The 14,125-nt window shown below is 41.3% G+C and overlaps 7 non-coding genes and 22 pseudogenes across 7 annotated transcripts; all 29 read left to right on the top strand.

Annotated features, from left to right (window-relative positions):
* The first annotated feature begins 100 nt into the window (after positions 1-100).
* On the top strand, positions 101-219 carry LOC139067897 (5S ribosomal RNA; annotated as a pseudogene).
* Positions 220-574: 355 nt separating this feature from the next.
* On the top strand, positions 575-693 carry LOC139067134 (5S ribosomal RNA; annotated as a pseudogene).
* A 356-nt stretch (positions 694-1,049) lies between these two features.
* Positions 1,050-1,168, top strand: LOC139067522 (5S ribosomal RNA; annotated as a pseudogene).
* A 353-nt stretch (positions 1,169-1,521) lies between these two features.
* LOC139067997 (5S ribosomal RNA) lies at positions 1,522-1,640 on the top strand (annotated as a pseudogene).
* Positions 1,641-1,993: 353 nt separating this feature from the next.
* On the top strand, positions 1,994-2,112 carry LOC139068368 (5S ribosomal RNA). The gene has a single exon (XR_011519967.1). It is a non-coding gene; the product is annotated as a 5S ribosomal RNA (ribosomal RNA).
* Positions 2,113-2,927: 815 nt separating this feature from the next.
* LOC139068046 (5S ribosomal RNA) lies at positions 2,928-3,046 on the top strand (annotated as a pseudogene).
* A 352-nt stretch (positions 3,047-3,398) lies between these two features.
* On the top strand, positions 3,399-3,517 carry LOC139067625 (5S ribosomal RNA; annotated as a pseudogene).
* A 353-nt stretch (positions 3,518-3,870) lies between these two features.
* Positions 3,871-3,989, top strand: LOC139066446 (5S ribosomal RNA). The gene has a single exon (XR_011519346.1). It is a non-coding gene; the product is annotated as a 5S ribosomal RNA (ribosomal RNA).
* A 355-nt stretch (positions 3,990-4,344) lies between these two features.
* Positions 4,345-4,463, top strand: LOC139067254 (5S ribosomal RNA; annotated as a pseudogene).
* Positions 4,464-4,816: 353 nt separating this feature from the next.
* Positions 4,817-4,935, top strand: LOC139067430 (5S ribosomal RNA; annotated as a pseudogene).
* Positions 4,936-5,290: 355 nt separating this feature from the next.
* LOC139067168 (5S ribosomal RNA) lies at positions 5,291-5,409 on the top strand (annotated as a pseudogene).
* A 357-nt stretch (positions 5,410-5,766) lies between these two features.
* Positions 5,767-5,885, top strand: LOC139066447 (5S ribosomal RNA). The gene has a single exon (XR_011519347.1). It is a non-coding gene; the product is annotated as a 5S ribosomal RNA (ribosomal RNA).
* A 353-nt stretch (positions 5,886-6,238) lies between these two features.
* On the top strand, positions 6,239-6,357 carry LOC139066758 (5S ribosomal RNA; annotated as a pseudogene).
* Positions 6,358-6,710: 353 nt separating this feature from the next.
* On the top strand, positions 6,711-6,829 carry LOC139067988 (5S ribosomal RNA; annotated as a pseudogene).
* A 353-nt stretch (positions 6,830-7,182) lies between these two features.
* Positions 7,183-7,301, top strand: LOC139068044 (5S ribosomal RNA; annotated as a pseudogene).
* Positions 7,302-7,656: 355 nt separating this feature from the next.
* Positions 7,657-7,776, top strand: LOC139067783 (5S ribosomal RNA; annotated as a pseudogene).
* A 356-nt stretch (positions 7,777-8,132) lies between these two features.
* On the top strand, positions 8,133-8,251 carry LOC139066547 (5S ribosomal RNA). Its single transcript, XR_011519449.1, has one exon. It is a non-coding gene; the product is annotated as a 5S ribosomal RNA (ribosomal RNA).
* Positions 8,252-8,607: 356 nt separating this feature from the next.
* LOC139066610 (5S ribosomal RNA) lies at positions 8,608-8,726 on the top strand. Its single transcript, XR_011519513.1, has one exon. It is a non-coding gene; the product is annotated as a 5S ribosomal RNA (ribosomal RNA).
* Positions 8,727-9,079: 353 nt separating this feature from the next.
* On the top strand, positions 9,080-9,198 carry LOC139067753 (5S ribosomal RNA; annotated as a pseudogene).
* Positions 9,199-9,551: 353 nt separating this feature from the next.
* Positions 9,552-9,670, top strand: LOC139068045 (5S ribosomal RNA; annotated as a pseudogene).
* A 355-nt stretch (positions 9,671-10,025) lies between these two features.
* On the top strand, positions 10,026-10,145 carry LOC139067784 (5S ribosomal RNA; annotated as a pseudogene).
* Positions 10,146-10,502: 357 nt separating this feature from the next.
* On the top strand, positions 10,503-10,621 carry LOC139066548 (5S ribosomal RNA). The gene has a single exon (XR_011519450.1). It is a non-coding gene; the product is annotated as a 5S ribosomal RNA (ribosomal RNA).
* Positions 10,622-10,978: 357 nt separating this feature from the next.
* Positions 10,979-11,097, top strand: LOC139067074 (5S ribosomal RNA; annotated as a pseudogene).
* Positions 11,098-11,450: 353 nt separating this feature from the next.
* Positions 11,451-11,569, top strand: LOC139068340 (5S ribosomal RNA). The gene has a single exon (XR_011519939.1). It is a non-coding gene; the product is annotated as a 5S ribosomal RNA (ribosomal RNA).
* A 353-nt stretch (positions 11,570-11,922) lies between these two features.
* Positions 11,923-12,041, top strand: LOC139067245 (5S ribosomal RNA; annotated as a pseudogene).
* Positions 12,042-12,397: 356 nt separating this feature from the next.
* On the top strand, positions 12,398-12,517 carry LOC139067311 (5S ribosomal RNA; annotated as a pseudogene).
* A 353-nt stretch (positions 12,518-12,870) lies between these two features.
* On the top strand, positions 12,871-12,989 carry LOC139067754 (5S ribosomal RNA; annotated as a pseudogene).
* A 353-nt stretch (positions 12,990-13,342) lies between these two features.
* Positions 13,343-13,461, top strand: LOC139067416 (5S ribosomal RNA; annotated as a pseudogene).
* Positions 13,462-13,816: 355 nt separating this feature from the next.
* Positions 13,817-13,936, top strand: LOC139066817 (5S ribosomal RNA; annotated as a pseudogene).
* The last annotated feature ends 189 nt before the right edge of the window (positions 13,937-14,125 follow it).

Below are 14,125 nucleotides of genomic sequence, written 5' to 3' on the forward strand. Positions count from 1 at the left end.
ACCTCTGTATGCAAGAATCTAGTCTTTGAAGTGGGCGACACAATCATACCTTGACAAATACACAAGGGATTTTTTAGAGATTTTTCAAGGTTTTTCCATCGCATACAGCCATACCACCCTGAGAAAGTCTGATCCTGTCTGATCTCGGAAGCAATCCAGGGTTGGGCCTGGTCAGTACCTGTATGGGAGACCTCTTGGGAATACCAGGTGCTGTAAGCTTTTTCACTAATTTGTTATAAAATACAATTTTTTTCACTTCACCACAGCTTTGAACAGGTTCGTCATTGAATAATTTTAAAGCCAGGTTTTCCAAATGAACTGCACACACTTGTTGGTAATAAACCTCCTTTGATTTGTCCCTAGCAATAATGTTTCAGTGCTGGCATTTTAGAGACAAGAAATGGGGTGGGAGCCAATTGTTAGAGTCTAAAGAAGAGCAACAATGATGAAGACAACTGTTTAACTTAGCCTTTTACCTCTGTATGCAAGAATCTAGTCTTTGCAGTAGGTGACACAATCATACCTTGACAAATACACAAGAGATTTTTCAGAGATTTTTCAAGATTTTTCCATCGCTTACAGCCATACCACCCTGAAAAAGCCCTATCCCGTCTGATCTCGGAAGCAATCCAGGGTTGGGCCTGGTCAGTACCTGTATGGGAGACCTCTTGGGAATACCAGGTGCTGTAAGCTTTTTCACTAATTTGTTATAAAATACAGTTTTTTTTCGCTTCACCACATCTTTGAACATTTTCGTCATTGAATAATTTTAAAGCCAGGTGTTCCACACGAACTGCACACACTTGTTGGTAATAAACCTCCTTTGATTTGTCCCTAGCAATAATGTCTCAGTGCTGGCATTTTAGAGACAAGAAATGGGGTGGGAGCCAATTGTTAGAGTCTAAAGAAGAGCAACAATGATGAAGACAACTGTTTAACTTAGCCTTTTACCTCTATATGCAAGAATCTAGTCTTTCCAGTGGGCGACACAATCATACCTTGACAAATACACAAGGGAATTTTCAAAGATTTTTCAAGGTTTTTCCATCGCTTATGGCCATACCACCCTGAAAAAGCCCGATCCCGTCTGATCTCGGAATCAATCCAGGGTTGGGCCTGGTCAGTACCTGTATTGGAGACCTCTTGGGAATACCATGTGCTGTAAGCTTTTTCACTAATTTGTTATAAAATACAATTTTTTTCACTTCACCACAGCTTTGAACAGGTTCGTCATTGAATAATTTTAAAGCCAGGTGTTCCAAACAAACTGCACACACTTGTTGGTAATAAACCTCCTTTGATTTGTCCCTAGCAATAATGTCTCAGTGCTGGCATTTTAGAGACAAGAAATGGGGTGGGAGACGATTGTTACTCGAAAAAAGAGCAACAGTGATGAAGACAACTGTTTAACTTAGCCTTTTACCTCCATATGCAAGAATCTAATCTTTGCAGTGGGCGACACAATCATACTTTGACATATACACAAGGGATTTTTCAGAGATTTTTCAAAGCGTACCCTTCGCTTACGGCCATACCACCCTGAAAAAGCCATATCCCGTCTTATCTCTGGAGCAATCCAGGGTTGGGCCTGGTCAGTACCTGTATGGGAGACCTCTTGGGAATACCAGGTGCTGTAAGCTTTTTCACTAATTTGTTATAAAATAAAAATTTTTTCACTTCACCACAGTTTTGAACAGCTTCGTCATTGAATAATTTTAAAGCCAGGTGTTCCACACGAACTGCACACACTTGTTGGTAATAAACCTCCTTTGATTTGTCCCTAGCAATAATGTCTCAGTGCTGGCATTTTAGAGACAAGAAATGGGGTGGGAGCCGATTGTTACTCGAAAAAAGAGCAACAGTGATGAAGACAACTGTTTAACTTAGCCTTTTACCTCCATATGCAAGAATCTAGTCTTTTCAGTGGGCGACACAATCATACCTTGACAAATAAACAAGGGATTTTTGAGAGATTTTTCAAGGAGTTTGCTTCGCTTACGGCCATACCACCCTGTAAAAGCCCGATCCCGTCTGATCTCGGAATCAATCCAGGGTTGGGCCTGGTCAGTACCTTTATGGGAGACCTCTTGGGAATACCAGGTGCTGTAAGCTTTTTCACTAATTTGATATAAAATACAGTTTTTTCACTTCACCACAGCTTTGAACAGGTTCGTCATTGAATAATTTTAAAGCCAGGTGTTCCACACGAACTGCACACACTTGTTGGTAATAAACCTCCTTCGATTTGTCCCTAGCAATAATGAATCAGTGCTGGAATTTTACAGACAAGAAATGGGGTGGGAGCCAATTGTTAGTGTCTAAAGAAGAGCAACATGATGAAGACAACTGTTTAACTTAGCCTTTTACCTCCATATGCAAGAATCTAGTCTTTGCAGTGGGCGACACAATCATACCTTGACAAATACACAAGGGATTTTTCAGAGATTTTTCAAGGTTTTTCCGTCGCTTACGCCCATACCACCCTGAAAAAGCCTGATCTCGGAAGCAATCCAGGGTTGGGCCTGGTCAGTACCTGTATGGGAGACCTCTTGGGAATACCAGGTTCTGTAAACCTTTTCACTAATTTGTTATAAAATACAATTTTTTTCACTTCACCACAGCTTTGAACAGCTTTGTCATTGAATAATTTTAAAGCCAGGTGTTCCACACGAACTGCACACACTTGTTGGTAATAAACCTCCTTTGATTTGTCCCTAGCAATAATGTCTCAGTGCTGGCATTTTAGAGACAAGAAATGGGGTGGGAGACGATTGTTACTCGAAAAAAGAGCAACAGTGATGAAGACAACTGTTTAACTTAGCCTTTTACCTCCATATGCAAGAATCTAATCTTTGCAGTGGGCGACACAATCATACTTTGACATATACACAAGGGATTTTTCAGAGATTTTTCAAAGTGTACCCTTCGCTTACGGCCATACCACCCTGAAAAAGCCATATCCCGTCTTATCTCGGGAGTAATCCAGGGTTGGGCCTGGTCAGTACCTGTATGGGAGACCTCTTGGGAATACCAGGTGCTGTAAGCTTTTTCACTAATTTGTTATAAAATAAAAATTTTTTCACTTCACCTCAGCTTGAACAGCTTCGTCATTGAATAATTTTAAAGCCAGGTGTTCCACACGAACTGCACACACTTGTTGGTAATAAACCTCCTTTGATTTGTCCCTAGCAATAATGTCTCAGTGCTGGCATTTTAGAGACAAGAAATGGGGTGGGAGCCGATTGTTACTCGAAAAAAGAGCAACAGTGATGAAGACAACTGTTTAACTTAGCCTTTTACCTCCATATGCAAGAATCTAGTCTTTGCAGTGGGCGACACAATCATACTTTGACATATACACAAGGGATTTTTCAGACATTTTTCAAGGTTTTTCCTTCGCTTACGGCCACACCACCCTGAGAAAGTCCGATCCCGTCTGATCTCGGAAGCAATCCACGGTTGGGCCTGGTCAGTACCTGTATGGGAGACCTCTTGGGAATACCAGGTGCTGTAAGCTTTTTCACTAATTTGTTGTAAAATACAGTTTTTTTCACTTCACCACAGCTTTGAACAGCTTCGTCATTGAATAATTTTAAAGCCAGGTGTTCCACACGAACTGCACACACTTGTTGGTAATAAACCTCCTTTGATTTGTCCCTAGCAATAATGTCTCAGTGCTGGCATTTTAGAGACAAGAAATGGGGTGGGAGCCGATTGTTACTCGAAAAAAGAGCAACAGTGATGAAGACAACTGTTTAACTTAGCCTTTTACCTCCATATGCAAGAATTTAGTCTTTGCAGTGGGCGACACAATCATACTTTGACATATACACAAGGGATTTTTCAGAGATTTTTCAAGATTTTCCCATCGCTTACGGCCATACCACCCTGAAAAAGCCTGATCCCGTCTGATCTCGGAATCAATCCAGGGTTGGGCCTGGTCAGTACCTGTATGGGAGACCTCTTGGGAATACCAGGTGCTGTAAGCTTTTTCACTAATTTGTTATAAAATACAGTTTTTTTCACTTCACCACAGCTATGAACAGCTTCGTCATTGAATAATTTTAAAGCCAGGTGTTCCACACGAACTGCACACACTTGTTGGTAATAAACCCCCTTTGATTCATCCCTAGCAATAATGTCTCAGTGCTGGCATTTTAGAGACAAGAAATGGGGTGGGAGCCAATTGTTAGAGTCTAAAGAAGAGCAACAATGATGAAGACAACTGTTTAACTTAGCCTTTTACCTCTATATGCAAGAATCTAGTCTTTGCAGTGGGCGACACAATCATACCTTGACAAATACACAAGGGATTTTTCAGAGATTTTTCATTGTTTTTCCTTCTCTTACAGCCATACCACCCTGAAAAAGCCCGATCCCCTCTGATCTCGGAATCAATCCAGGGTTGGGCCTGGTCAGTACCTGTATGGGAGACCTCTTGGGAATACCAGATGCTGTAAGCTTTTTCACTAATTTGTTATAAAATACAGTTTTTTTCACTTCACCACATCTTTGAACAGCTTCGTCATTAAATAATTTTAAAGCCAGGTGTTCCACACGAACTGCACACACTTGTTGGTAATAAACCTCCTTTGATTTGTCCCTAGCAATAATGTCTCAGTGCTGGCATTTTAGAGACAAGAAATGGGGTGGGAGCCGATTGTTACTCGAAAAAGGAGCAACAGTGATGAAGACAACTGTTTAACTTAGCCTTTTACCTCCATATGCAAGAATCTAGTCTTTGCAGTGGGCGACACAATCATACTTTGACAAATACACAAGGGATTTTTCAGAGATTTTTCAAGGTTTTTCCATTGCTTACAGCCATACCACCCTGAAAAAGCCAGATCCCGTCTGATCTCGGAAGCAATCGAGGGTTGGGCCTGGTCAGTACCTGTATGGGAGACCTCTTGGGAATACCAGGTGCTGTAAGCTTTTTCACTAATTTGTTATAAAATACAGTTTTTTTCACTTCACCACAGCTTTGAACAGCTTCGTCATTGAATAATTTTAAAGCCAGGTGTTCCACACGAACTGCACACACTTGTTGGAAATAAACCTCCTTTGATTTGTCCCTAGCAATAATGTCTCAGTGCTGGCATTTTAGAGACAAGAAATGGGGTGGGAGCCAATTGTTAGAGTCTAAAGAAGAGCAACAATGATGAAGACAACTGTTTAACTTAGCATTTTACCTCTATATGCAAGAATCTAGCCTTTGCAGTGGGCGACACAATCAAACCTTGACAAATACAAAAGGGATTTTTCAGAGATTTTTCAAGGTGTGTCATTCGCTTACGGCCATACCACCCTGAAAAAGCCCGATCCCGTCTGGTCTTGGAAGCAATCCAGGGTCGGGCCTGGTCAGTACCTGTATGGGAGACCTCTTGGGAATACCAGGTGCTGTAAGCTTTTTCACTAATTTGTTATAAAATACAGTTTTTTTTTCACTTCACCACAGCTTTGAACAGCTTCGTCATTGAATAATTTTAAAGCCAGGTGTTCCACACGAACTGCACACACTTGTTGGTAATAAACCTCCTTTGATTTGTCCCTAGCAATAATGTCTCAGTGCTGGCATTTTAGAGACAAGAAATGGGGTGGGAGCCAATTGTTAGAGTCTAAAGAAGAGCAACAATGATGAAGACAACTGTTTACCTTAGCCTTTTACCTCTATGTGCAAGAATCTAGTCTTTGCAGTGGGCGACACAATCATACTTTGACAAATACACAAGGGATTTTTCAGAGATTTTTCAAGGTGTGTCCTTCGCTTACGGCCATACCACCCTGAAAATGGCCGATCCCATCTGATCTCGGAAGCAATCCAGGGTTGGGCCTGGTCAGTACCAGTATGGGAGACCTCTTGGGAATACCAGGTGCTGTAAGCTTTTTCACTAATTTGTTATAAAATACAGTTTTTTTCACTTCACCACATCTTTGAACAGCTTCGTCATTGAATAATTTTAAAGCCAGGTGTTCCACACGAACTGCACACACTTGTTGGTAATAAATCTCCTTTAATTTGTCCCTAGAAATAATGTCTCAGTGCTGGCATTTTAAAGACAAGAAATGGGGTGGGAGCCGATTGTTACTCGAAAAAAGAGCAACAGTGATGAAGACAACTGTTTAACTTAGCCTTTTACCTCCATATGCAAGAATTTAGTATTTGCAGTGGGCGAAACAATCATACTTTGACATATACACAAGTGATTTTTCCGAGATTTTTCAAGGTGTGTCATTCGCTTACGGCCATACCACCCTGAAAAAGCCCGATCCTGTCTGATCTCGGAAGCAATCCAGGGTTGGGCCTGGTCAGTACCTGTATGGGAGACCTCTTGGGAATACCAGGTGCTGTAAGCTTTTTCACTAATTTGTTATAAAATACAGTTTTTTTCACTTCACCACATCTGTGAACAGCTTCGTCATTGAATAATTTTAAAGCCAGGTGTTCCACACGAACTGCACACACTTGTTGGTAATAAACCTCCTTTGATTTGTCCCTAGCAACAATGTCTCAGTGCTGGCATTTTAGAGACAAGAAATGGGGTGGGAGCCGATTGTTACTCGAAAAAAGAGCAACAGTGATGAAGACAACTGTTTAACTTAGCCTTTTACCTCCATATGCAAGAATCTAGTCTTTGCAGTGGGCGACACAATCAGACTTTGACATATACACAAGGGACTTTTCAGAGATTTTTCAAGGTGTGTCCTTCGCTTACGGCCATACCACCATGAAAAAGCCCGACCCCGTCTGATCTCGGAAGCAATCCAGGTTTGGGCCTGGTCAGTACCTGTATGGGAGACCTCTTGGGATTACCAGGTGCTGTAAGCTTTTACACTAATTTGTTATAAAATACAGTTTTTTTCACTTCACCACATCTTTGAACAGCTTCGTCATTGAATAATTTTAAAGCCAGGTGTTCCACACGAACTGCACACACTTGTTGGTAATAAACCTCCTTTGATTTGTCCCTAGCAATAATGTCTCAGTGCTGGCATTTTAGAGACAAGAAATGGGGTGGGAGACGATTGTTACTCGGAAAAAGAGCAAAAGTGATGAAGACAACTGTTTAACTTAGCCTTTTACCTCCATATGCAAGAATCTAGTCTTTGCAGTGGGCGACACAATCATACTTTTACATATACACAAGGGATTTTTCAGAGATTTTTCAAGGTGTTTTCTTCACTTACGGCCATACAACCCTGTAAAAGCCCAATCCCGTCTGATCTCGGAAGCAATCCAGGGTTGGGCCTGGTCAGTACCTGTATGGGAGACCTCTTGGGAATACCAGGTTCTGTAAGCTTTTTCACTAATTTGTTATAAAATACAGTTTTTTTCACTTCACCACATCTTTGAACAGCTTCGTCATTGAATAATTTTAAAGCCAGGTGTTCCACATGAACTGCACACACTTGTTGGTAATAAACCTCCTTTGATTTGTCCCTAGCAATAATGTCTCAGTGCTGGCATTTTAGAGACAAGAAATGGGGTGGGAGCCAAATGTTAGAGTCTAAAGAAGAGCAACAATGATGAAGACAACTGTTTAACTTAGCCTTTTACCTCTATATGCAAGAATCTAGCCTTTGCAGTGGGCGACACAATCAAACCTTGACAAATACAAAAGGGAATTTTCAGAGATTTTTCAAGGTTTATCCTTCGCTTACAGCCATACCACCCTGACAAAACCCCGATCCCGTCTGATCTCGGAATCAATCCAGGTTTGGGCCTGGTCAGTACCTGTATGGGAGACCTTTTGGAAGTACCAGGTGCTGTAAGCTTTTTCACTAATTTGTTATAAAATACAGTTTTTTTTCACTTCACCGCATCTTTGAACAGCTTTGTCATTGAATAATTTTAAAGCCAGGTGTTCCACACAAACTGCACACACTTGTTGGTAATAAACCTCCTTTGATTTGTCCCTAGCAATAATGTCTCAGTGCTGGCATTTTAGAGACAAGAAATGGGGTGGGAGCCAATTGTTAGAGTCAAAAGAAGAGCAACAGTGATGAAGACAACTGTTTAACTTAGCCTTTTACCTCCATATGCAAGAATCTAGTCTTTGCAGTGGGCGACACAATCATACTTTGACATATACACAAGGGATTTTTCAGAGATTTTTCAAGGTGTGTCATTCGCTTACGGCCATACCACCCTGAAAAAGCCCGATCCCGTCTGATCTCGGAAGCAATCCAGGGTCGGGCCTGGTCAGTACCTGTATGGGAGACCTCTTGGGAATACCAGGTGCTGTAAGCTTTTTCACTAATTTGTTATAAAATACAGTTTTTTTTTTCACTTCACCACAGCTTTGAACAGCTTCGTCATTGAATAATTTTAAAGCCAGGTGTTCCACACGAACTGCACACACTTGTTGGTAATAAACCTCCTTTGATTTGTCCCTAGCAATAATGTCTCAGTGCTGGCATTTTAGAGACAAGAAATGGGGTGGGAGACGATTGTTACTCGAAAAAAGAGCAACAGTGATGAAGACAACTGTTTAACTTAGCCTTTTACCTCCATATGCAAGAATTTAGTATTTGCAGTGGGCGACACAATCATACTTTGACATATACACAAGTGATTTTTCCGAGATTTTTCAAGGTGTGTCATTCGCTTACGGCCATACCACCCTGAAAAAGCCCGATCCCGTCTGATCTCGGAAGCAATCCAGGGTTGGGCCTGGTCAGTACCTGTATGGGATACCTCTTGGGAATACCAGGTGCTGTAAGCTTTTTCACTAATTTGTTATAAAATACAGTTTTTTTCACTTCACCACATCTGTGAACAGCTTCGTCATTGAATAATTTTAAAGCCAGGTGTTGCAAACGAACTGCACACACTTGTTGGTAATAAACCTCCTTTGATTTGTCCCTAGCAACAATGTCTCAGTGCTGGCATTTTAGAGACAAGAAATGGGGTGGGAGCCGATTGTTACTCGAAAAAAGAGCAACAGTGATGAAGACAACTGTTTAACTTAGCCTTTTACCTCCATATGCAAGAATCTAGTCTTTGCAGTGGGCGACACAATCAGACTTTGACATATACACAAGGGACTTTTCAGAGATTTTTCAAGGTGTGTCCTTCGCTTACGGCCATACCACCATGAAAAAGCCCGATCCCGTCTGATCTCGGAAGCAATCCAGGTTTGGGCCTGGTCAGTACCTGTATGGGAGACCTCTTGGGATTACCAGGTGCTGTAAGCTTTTACACTAATTTGTTATAAAATACAGTTTTTTTCACTTCACCACATCTTTGAACAGCTTCGTCATTGAATAATTTTAAAGCCAGGTGTTCCACACGAACTGCACACACTTGTTGGTAATAAACCTCCTTTGATTTGTCCCTAGCAATAATGTCTCAGTGCTGGCATTTTAGAGACAAGAAATGGGGTGGGAGACGATTGTTACTCGGAAAAAGAGCAAAAGTGATGAAGACAACTGTTTAACTTAGCCTTTTACCTCCATATGCAAGAATCTAGTCTTTGCAGTGGGCGACACAATCATACTTTGACATATACACAAGGGATTTTTCAGAGATTTTTCAAGGTGTTTTCTTCACTTACGGCCATACAACCCTGTAAAAGCCCAATCCCGTCTGATCTCGGAAGCAATCCAGGGTTGGGCCTGGTCAGTACCTGTATGGGAGACCTCTTGGGAATACCAGGTTCTGTAAGCTTTTTCACTAATTTGTTATAAAATACAGTTTTTTTCACTTCACCACATCTTTGAACAGCTTCGTCATTGAATAATTTTAAAGCCAGGTGTTCCACATGAACTGCACACACTTGTTGGTAATAAACCTCCTTTGATTTGTCCCTAGCAATAATGTCTCAGTGCTGGCATTTTAGAGACAAGAAATGGGGTGGGAGCCAAATGTTAGAGTCTAAAGAAGAGCAACAATGATGAAGACAACTGTTTAACTTAGCCTTTTACCTCTATATGCAAGAATCTAGCCTTTGCAGTGGGCGACACAATCAAACCTTGACAAATACAAAAGGGAATTTTCAGAGATTTTTCAAGGTTTTTCCTTCGCTTACAGCCATACCACCCTGACAAAACCCCGATCCCGTCTGATCTCGGAATCAATCCAGGTTTGGGCCTGGTCAGTACCTGTATGGGAGACCTTTTGGAAGTACCAGGTGCTGTAAGCTTTTTCACTAATTTGTTATAAAATACTGTTTTTTTTTCACTTCACCGCATCTTTGAACAGCTTTGTCATTGAATAATTTTAAAGCCAGGTGTTCCACACAAACTGCACACACTTGTTGGTAATAAACCTCCTTTGATTTGTCCCTAGCAATAATGTCTCAGTGCTGGCATTTTAGAGACAAGAAATGGGGTGGGAGCCAATTGTTAGAGTCAAAAGAAGAGCAACAGTGATGAAGACAACTGTTTAACTTAGCCTTTTACCTCCATATGCAAGAATCTAGTCTTTGCAGTGGGCGACACAATCATACTTTGACATATACACAAGGGATTTTTCAGAGATTTTTCAAGGTGTGTCATTCGCTTACGGCCATACCACCCTGAAAAAGCCCGATCCCGTCTGATCTCGGAAGCAATCCAGGGTCGGGCCTGGTCAGTACCTGTATGGGAGACCTCTTGGGAATACCAGGTGCTGTAAGCTTTTTCACTAATTTGTTATAAAATACAGTTTTTTTTTCACTTCACCACAGCTTTGTACAGCTTCGTCATTCAATAATTTTAAAGCCAGGTGTTCCACACGAACTGCACACACTTGTTGGTAATAAACCTCCTTTGATTTGTCCCTAGCAATAATGTCTCAGTGCTGGCATTTTAGAGACAAGAAATGGGGTGGGAGCCTATTGTTAGAGTCTAAAGAAGAGCAACAATGATGAAGACAACTGTTTACCTTAGCCTTTTACCTCTATGTGCAAGAATCTAGTCTTTGCAGTGGGTGACACAATCATACCTTGACAAATACACAAGGGATTTTTCAGAGATTTTTCAAGGTTTTTCCTTCGCTTACAGCCATACCACCCTGAAAAATCCCGATCCCCTCTGATCTCGGAATCAATCCAGGGTTGGGCCTGGTCAGTACCTGTATGGGAGACCTCTTGGGAATACCAGTTGCTGTAAGCTTTTTCACTAATTTGTTATAAAATACAGTTTTTTTTTCTTCACCACATCTTTGAACAGCTTCGTCATTGAATAATTTTAAAGCCAGGTGTTCCACACGAACTGCACACACTTGTTGGTAATAAACCTCCTTTGATTTGTCCCTAGCAATAATGTCTCAGTGCTGGCATTTTAGACACAAGAAATGGGGTGGGAGCCGATTGTTACTCGAAAAAAGAGCAACAGTGATGAAGACAACTGTTTAACTTAGCCTTTTACCTCCATATGCAAGAATCTAGTCTTTGCAGTGGGCGACACAATCATACTTTGACATATACATAAGGGATTTTTCAGAGATTTTTCAAGGTGTGTCCTTCGCTTACGGCCATACCACCCTGAAAATGCCCGATCCCGTCTGATCTCGGAAGCAATCCAGGGTTGGGCCTGGTCAGTACCTGTATGGGAGACCTCTTGGGAATACCAGGTGCTGTAAGCTTTTTCACTAATTTGTTATAAAATACAGTTTTTTTCACTTCACCACATCTTTGAACAGCTTCGTCATTGAATAATTTTAAAGCCAGGTGTTCCACACGAACTGCACACACTTGTTGGTAATAAACCTCCTTTGATTTGTCCCTAGCAATAATGTCTCAGTGCTGGCATTTTAGAGACAAGAAATGGGGTGGGAGCCGATTGTTACTCGAAAAAAGAGCAACAGTGATGAAGACAACTGTTTAACTTAGCCTTTTACCTCCATATGCAAGAATTTAGTATTTGCAGTGGGCGACACAATCATACTTTGACATATACACAAGTGATTTTTCCGAGATTTTTCAAGGTGTGTCATTCGCTTACGGCCATACCACCCTGAAAAAGCCCGATCCCGTCTGATCTCGGAAGCAATCCAGGGTTGGGCCTTGTCAGTACCTGTATGGGAGACCTCTTGGGAATACCAGGTACTGTAAGCTTTTTCAGTAATTTGTTATAAAATACAGTTTTTTTTCACTTCACCACAGCTTTGAACAGCTTCGTCATTGAATAATTTTAAAGCCAGGTGTTCCACACGAACTGCACACACTTGTTGGTAATAAACCTCCTTTGATTTGTCCCTAGCAATAATGTCTCAGTGCTGGCATTTTAGAGACAAGAAATGGGGTGGGAGCCAATTGTTAGAGTCTAAAGAATAGCAACAATGATGAAGACAAATGTTTAACTTAGCCTTTTACCTCTATGTGCAAGAATCTAGTCTTTGCAGTGGGCGACACAATCATACCTTGACAAATACACAAGGGATTTTTCAGAGATTTTTCAAGGTTTTTCCTTCGCTTACAGCCATACCACCCTGAAAAAGCCCGATCCCCTCTGATCTCGGAATCAATCCAGGGTTGGGCCTGGTCAGTACCTGTATAGGGAGACCTCTTGGGAATACCAGGTGCTGTAAGCTTTTTCACTAATTTGTTATAAAATACAGTTTTTTTCACTTCACCACATCTGTGAACAGCTTCATCATTGAATACTTTTAAAGCCAGGTGTTCCACACGAACTGCACACACTTGTTGGTAATAAACCTCCTTTGATTTGTCCCTAGCAACAATGTCTCAGTGCTGGCATTTTAGAGACAAGAAATGGGGTGGGAGCCGATTGTTACTCGAAAAAAGAGCAACAGTGATGAAGACAACTGTTTAACTTAGCCTTTTACCTCCATATGCAAGAATCTAGTCTTTGCAGTGGGCGACACAATCAGACTTTGACATATACACAAGGGACTTTTCAGAGATTTTTCAAGGTGTGTCCTTCGCTTACGGCCATACCACCATGAAAAAGCCCGATCCCGTCTGATCTCGGAAGCAATCCAGGTTTGGGCCTGGTCAGTACCTGTATGGGAGACCTCTTGGGATTACCAGGTGCTGTAAGCTTTTACACTAATTTGTTATAAAATACAGTTTTTTTCACTTCACCACATCTTTGAACAGCTTCGTCATTGAATAATTTTAAAGCCAGGTGTTCCACACGAACTGCACACACTTGTTGGTAATAAACCTCCTTTGATTTGTCCCTAGCAATAATGTCTCAGTGCTGGCATTTTAGAGACAAGAAATGGGGTGGGAGACGATTGTTACTCGGAAAAAGAGCAAAAGTAATGAAGACAACTGTTTAACTTATTCTTTTACCTCCATATGCAAGAATCTAGTCTTTGCAGTGGGCGACACAATCATACTTTGACATATACACAAGGGATTTTTCAGAGATTTTTCAAGGTGTTTTCTTCACTTACGGCCATACAACCCTGTAAAAGCCCGATCCCGTCTGATCTCGGAAGCAATCCAGGGTTGGGCCTGGTCAGTACCTGTATGGGAGACCTCTTGGGAATACCAGGTGCTGTAAGCTTTTTCACTAATTTGTTATAAAATACAGTTTTTTTCACTTCACCACATCTTTGAACAGCTTCGTCATTGAATAATTTTAAAGCCAGGTGTTCCACACGAACTGCACACACTTGTTGGTAATAAACCTCCTTTGATTTGTCCCTAGCAATAATGTCTCAGTGCTGGCATTTTAGAGACAAGAAATGGGGTGGGAGCCAATTGTTAGAGTCTAAAGAAGAGCAACAATGATGAAGACAACTGTTTAACTTAGCCTTTTACCTCTATATGCAAGAATCTAGCCTTTGCAGTGGGCGACACAATCAAACCTTGACAAATACAAAAGGGAATTTTCAGAGATTTTTCAAGGTTTTTCCTTCGCTTACGGCCATACCACCCTGACAAAACCCCGATCCCGTCTGATCTCGGAAGCAATCCAGGGTTGGGCCTGGTCAGTACCTGTATGGGAGACCTCTTGGGAATACCAGGTGCTGTAAGCTTTTTCACTAATTTGTTATAAAATACAGTTTTTTTCACTTCACCACTGCTTTGAACAGCTTCGTCATTGAATAATTTTAAAGCCAGGTGTTCCACCCAAACTGCACACAGTTGTTGGTAATAAACCTCCTTTGATTTGTCCCTAGCAATAATGTCTCAGTGCTGGCATTTTAGAGACAAGAAATGGGGTG

The sequence above is a fragment of the Nothobranchius furzeri genome, chromosome 2, assembly GCF_043380555.1.
Source record: "Nothobranchius furzeri strain GRZ-AD chromosome 2, NfurGRZ-RIMD1, whole genome shotgun sequence".
NCBI classification, from domain to species: domain Eukaryota; kingdom Metazoa; phylum Chordata; class Actinopteri; order Cyprinodontiformes; family Nothobranchiidae; genus Nothobranchius; species Nothobranchius furzeri.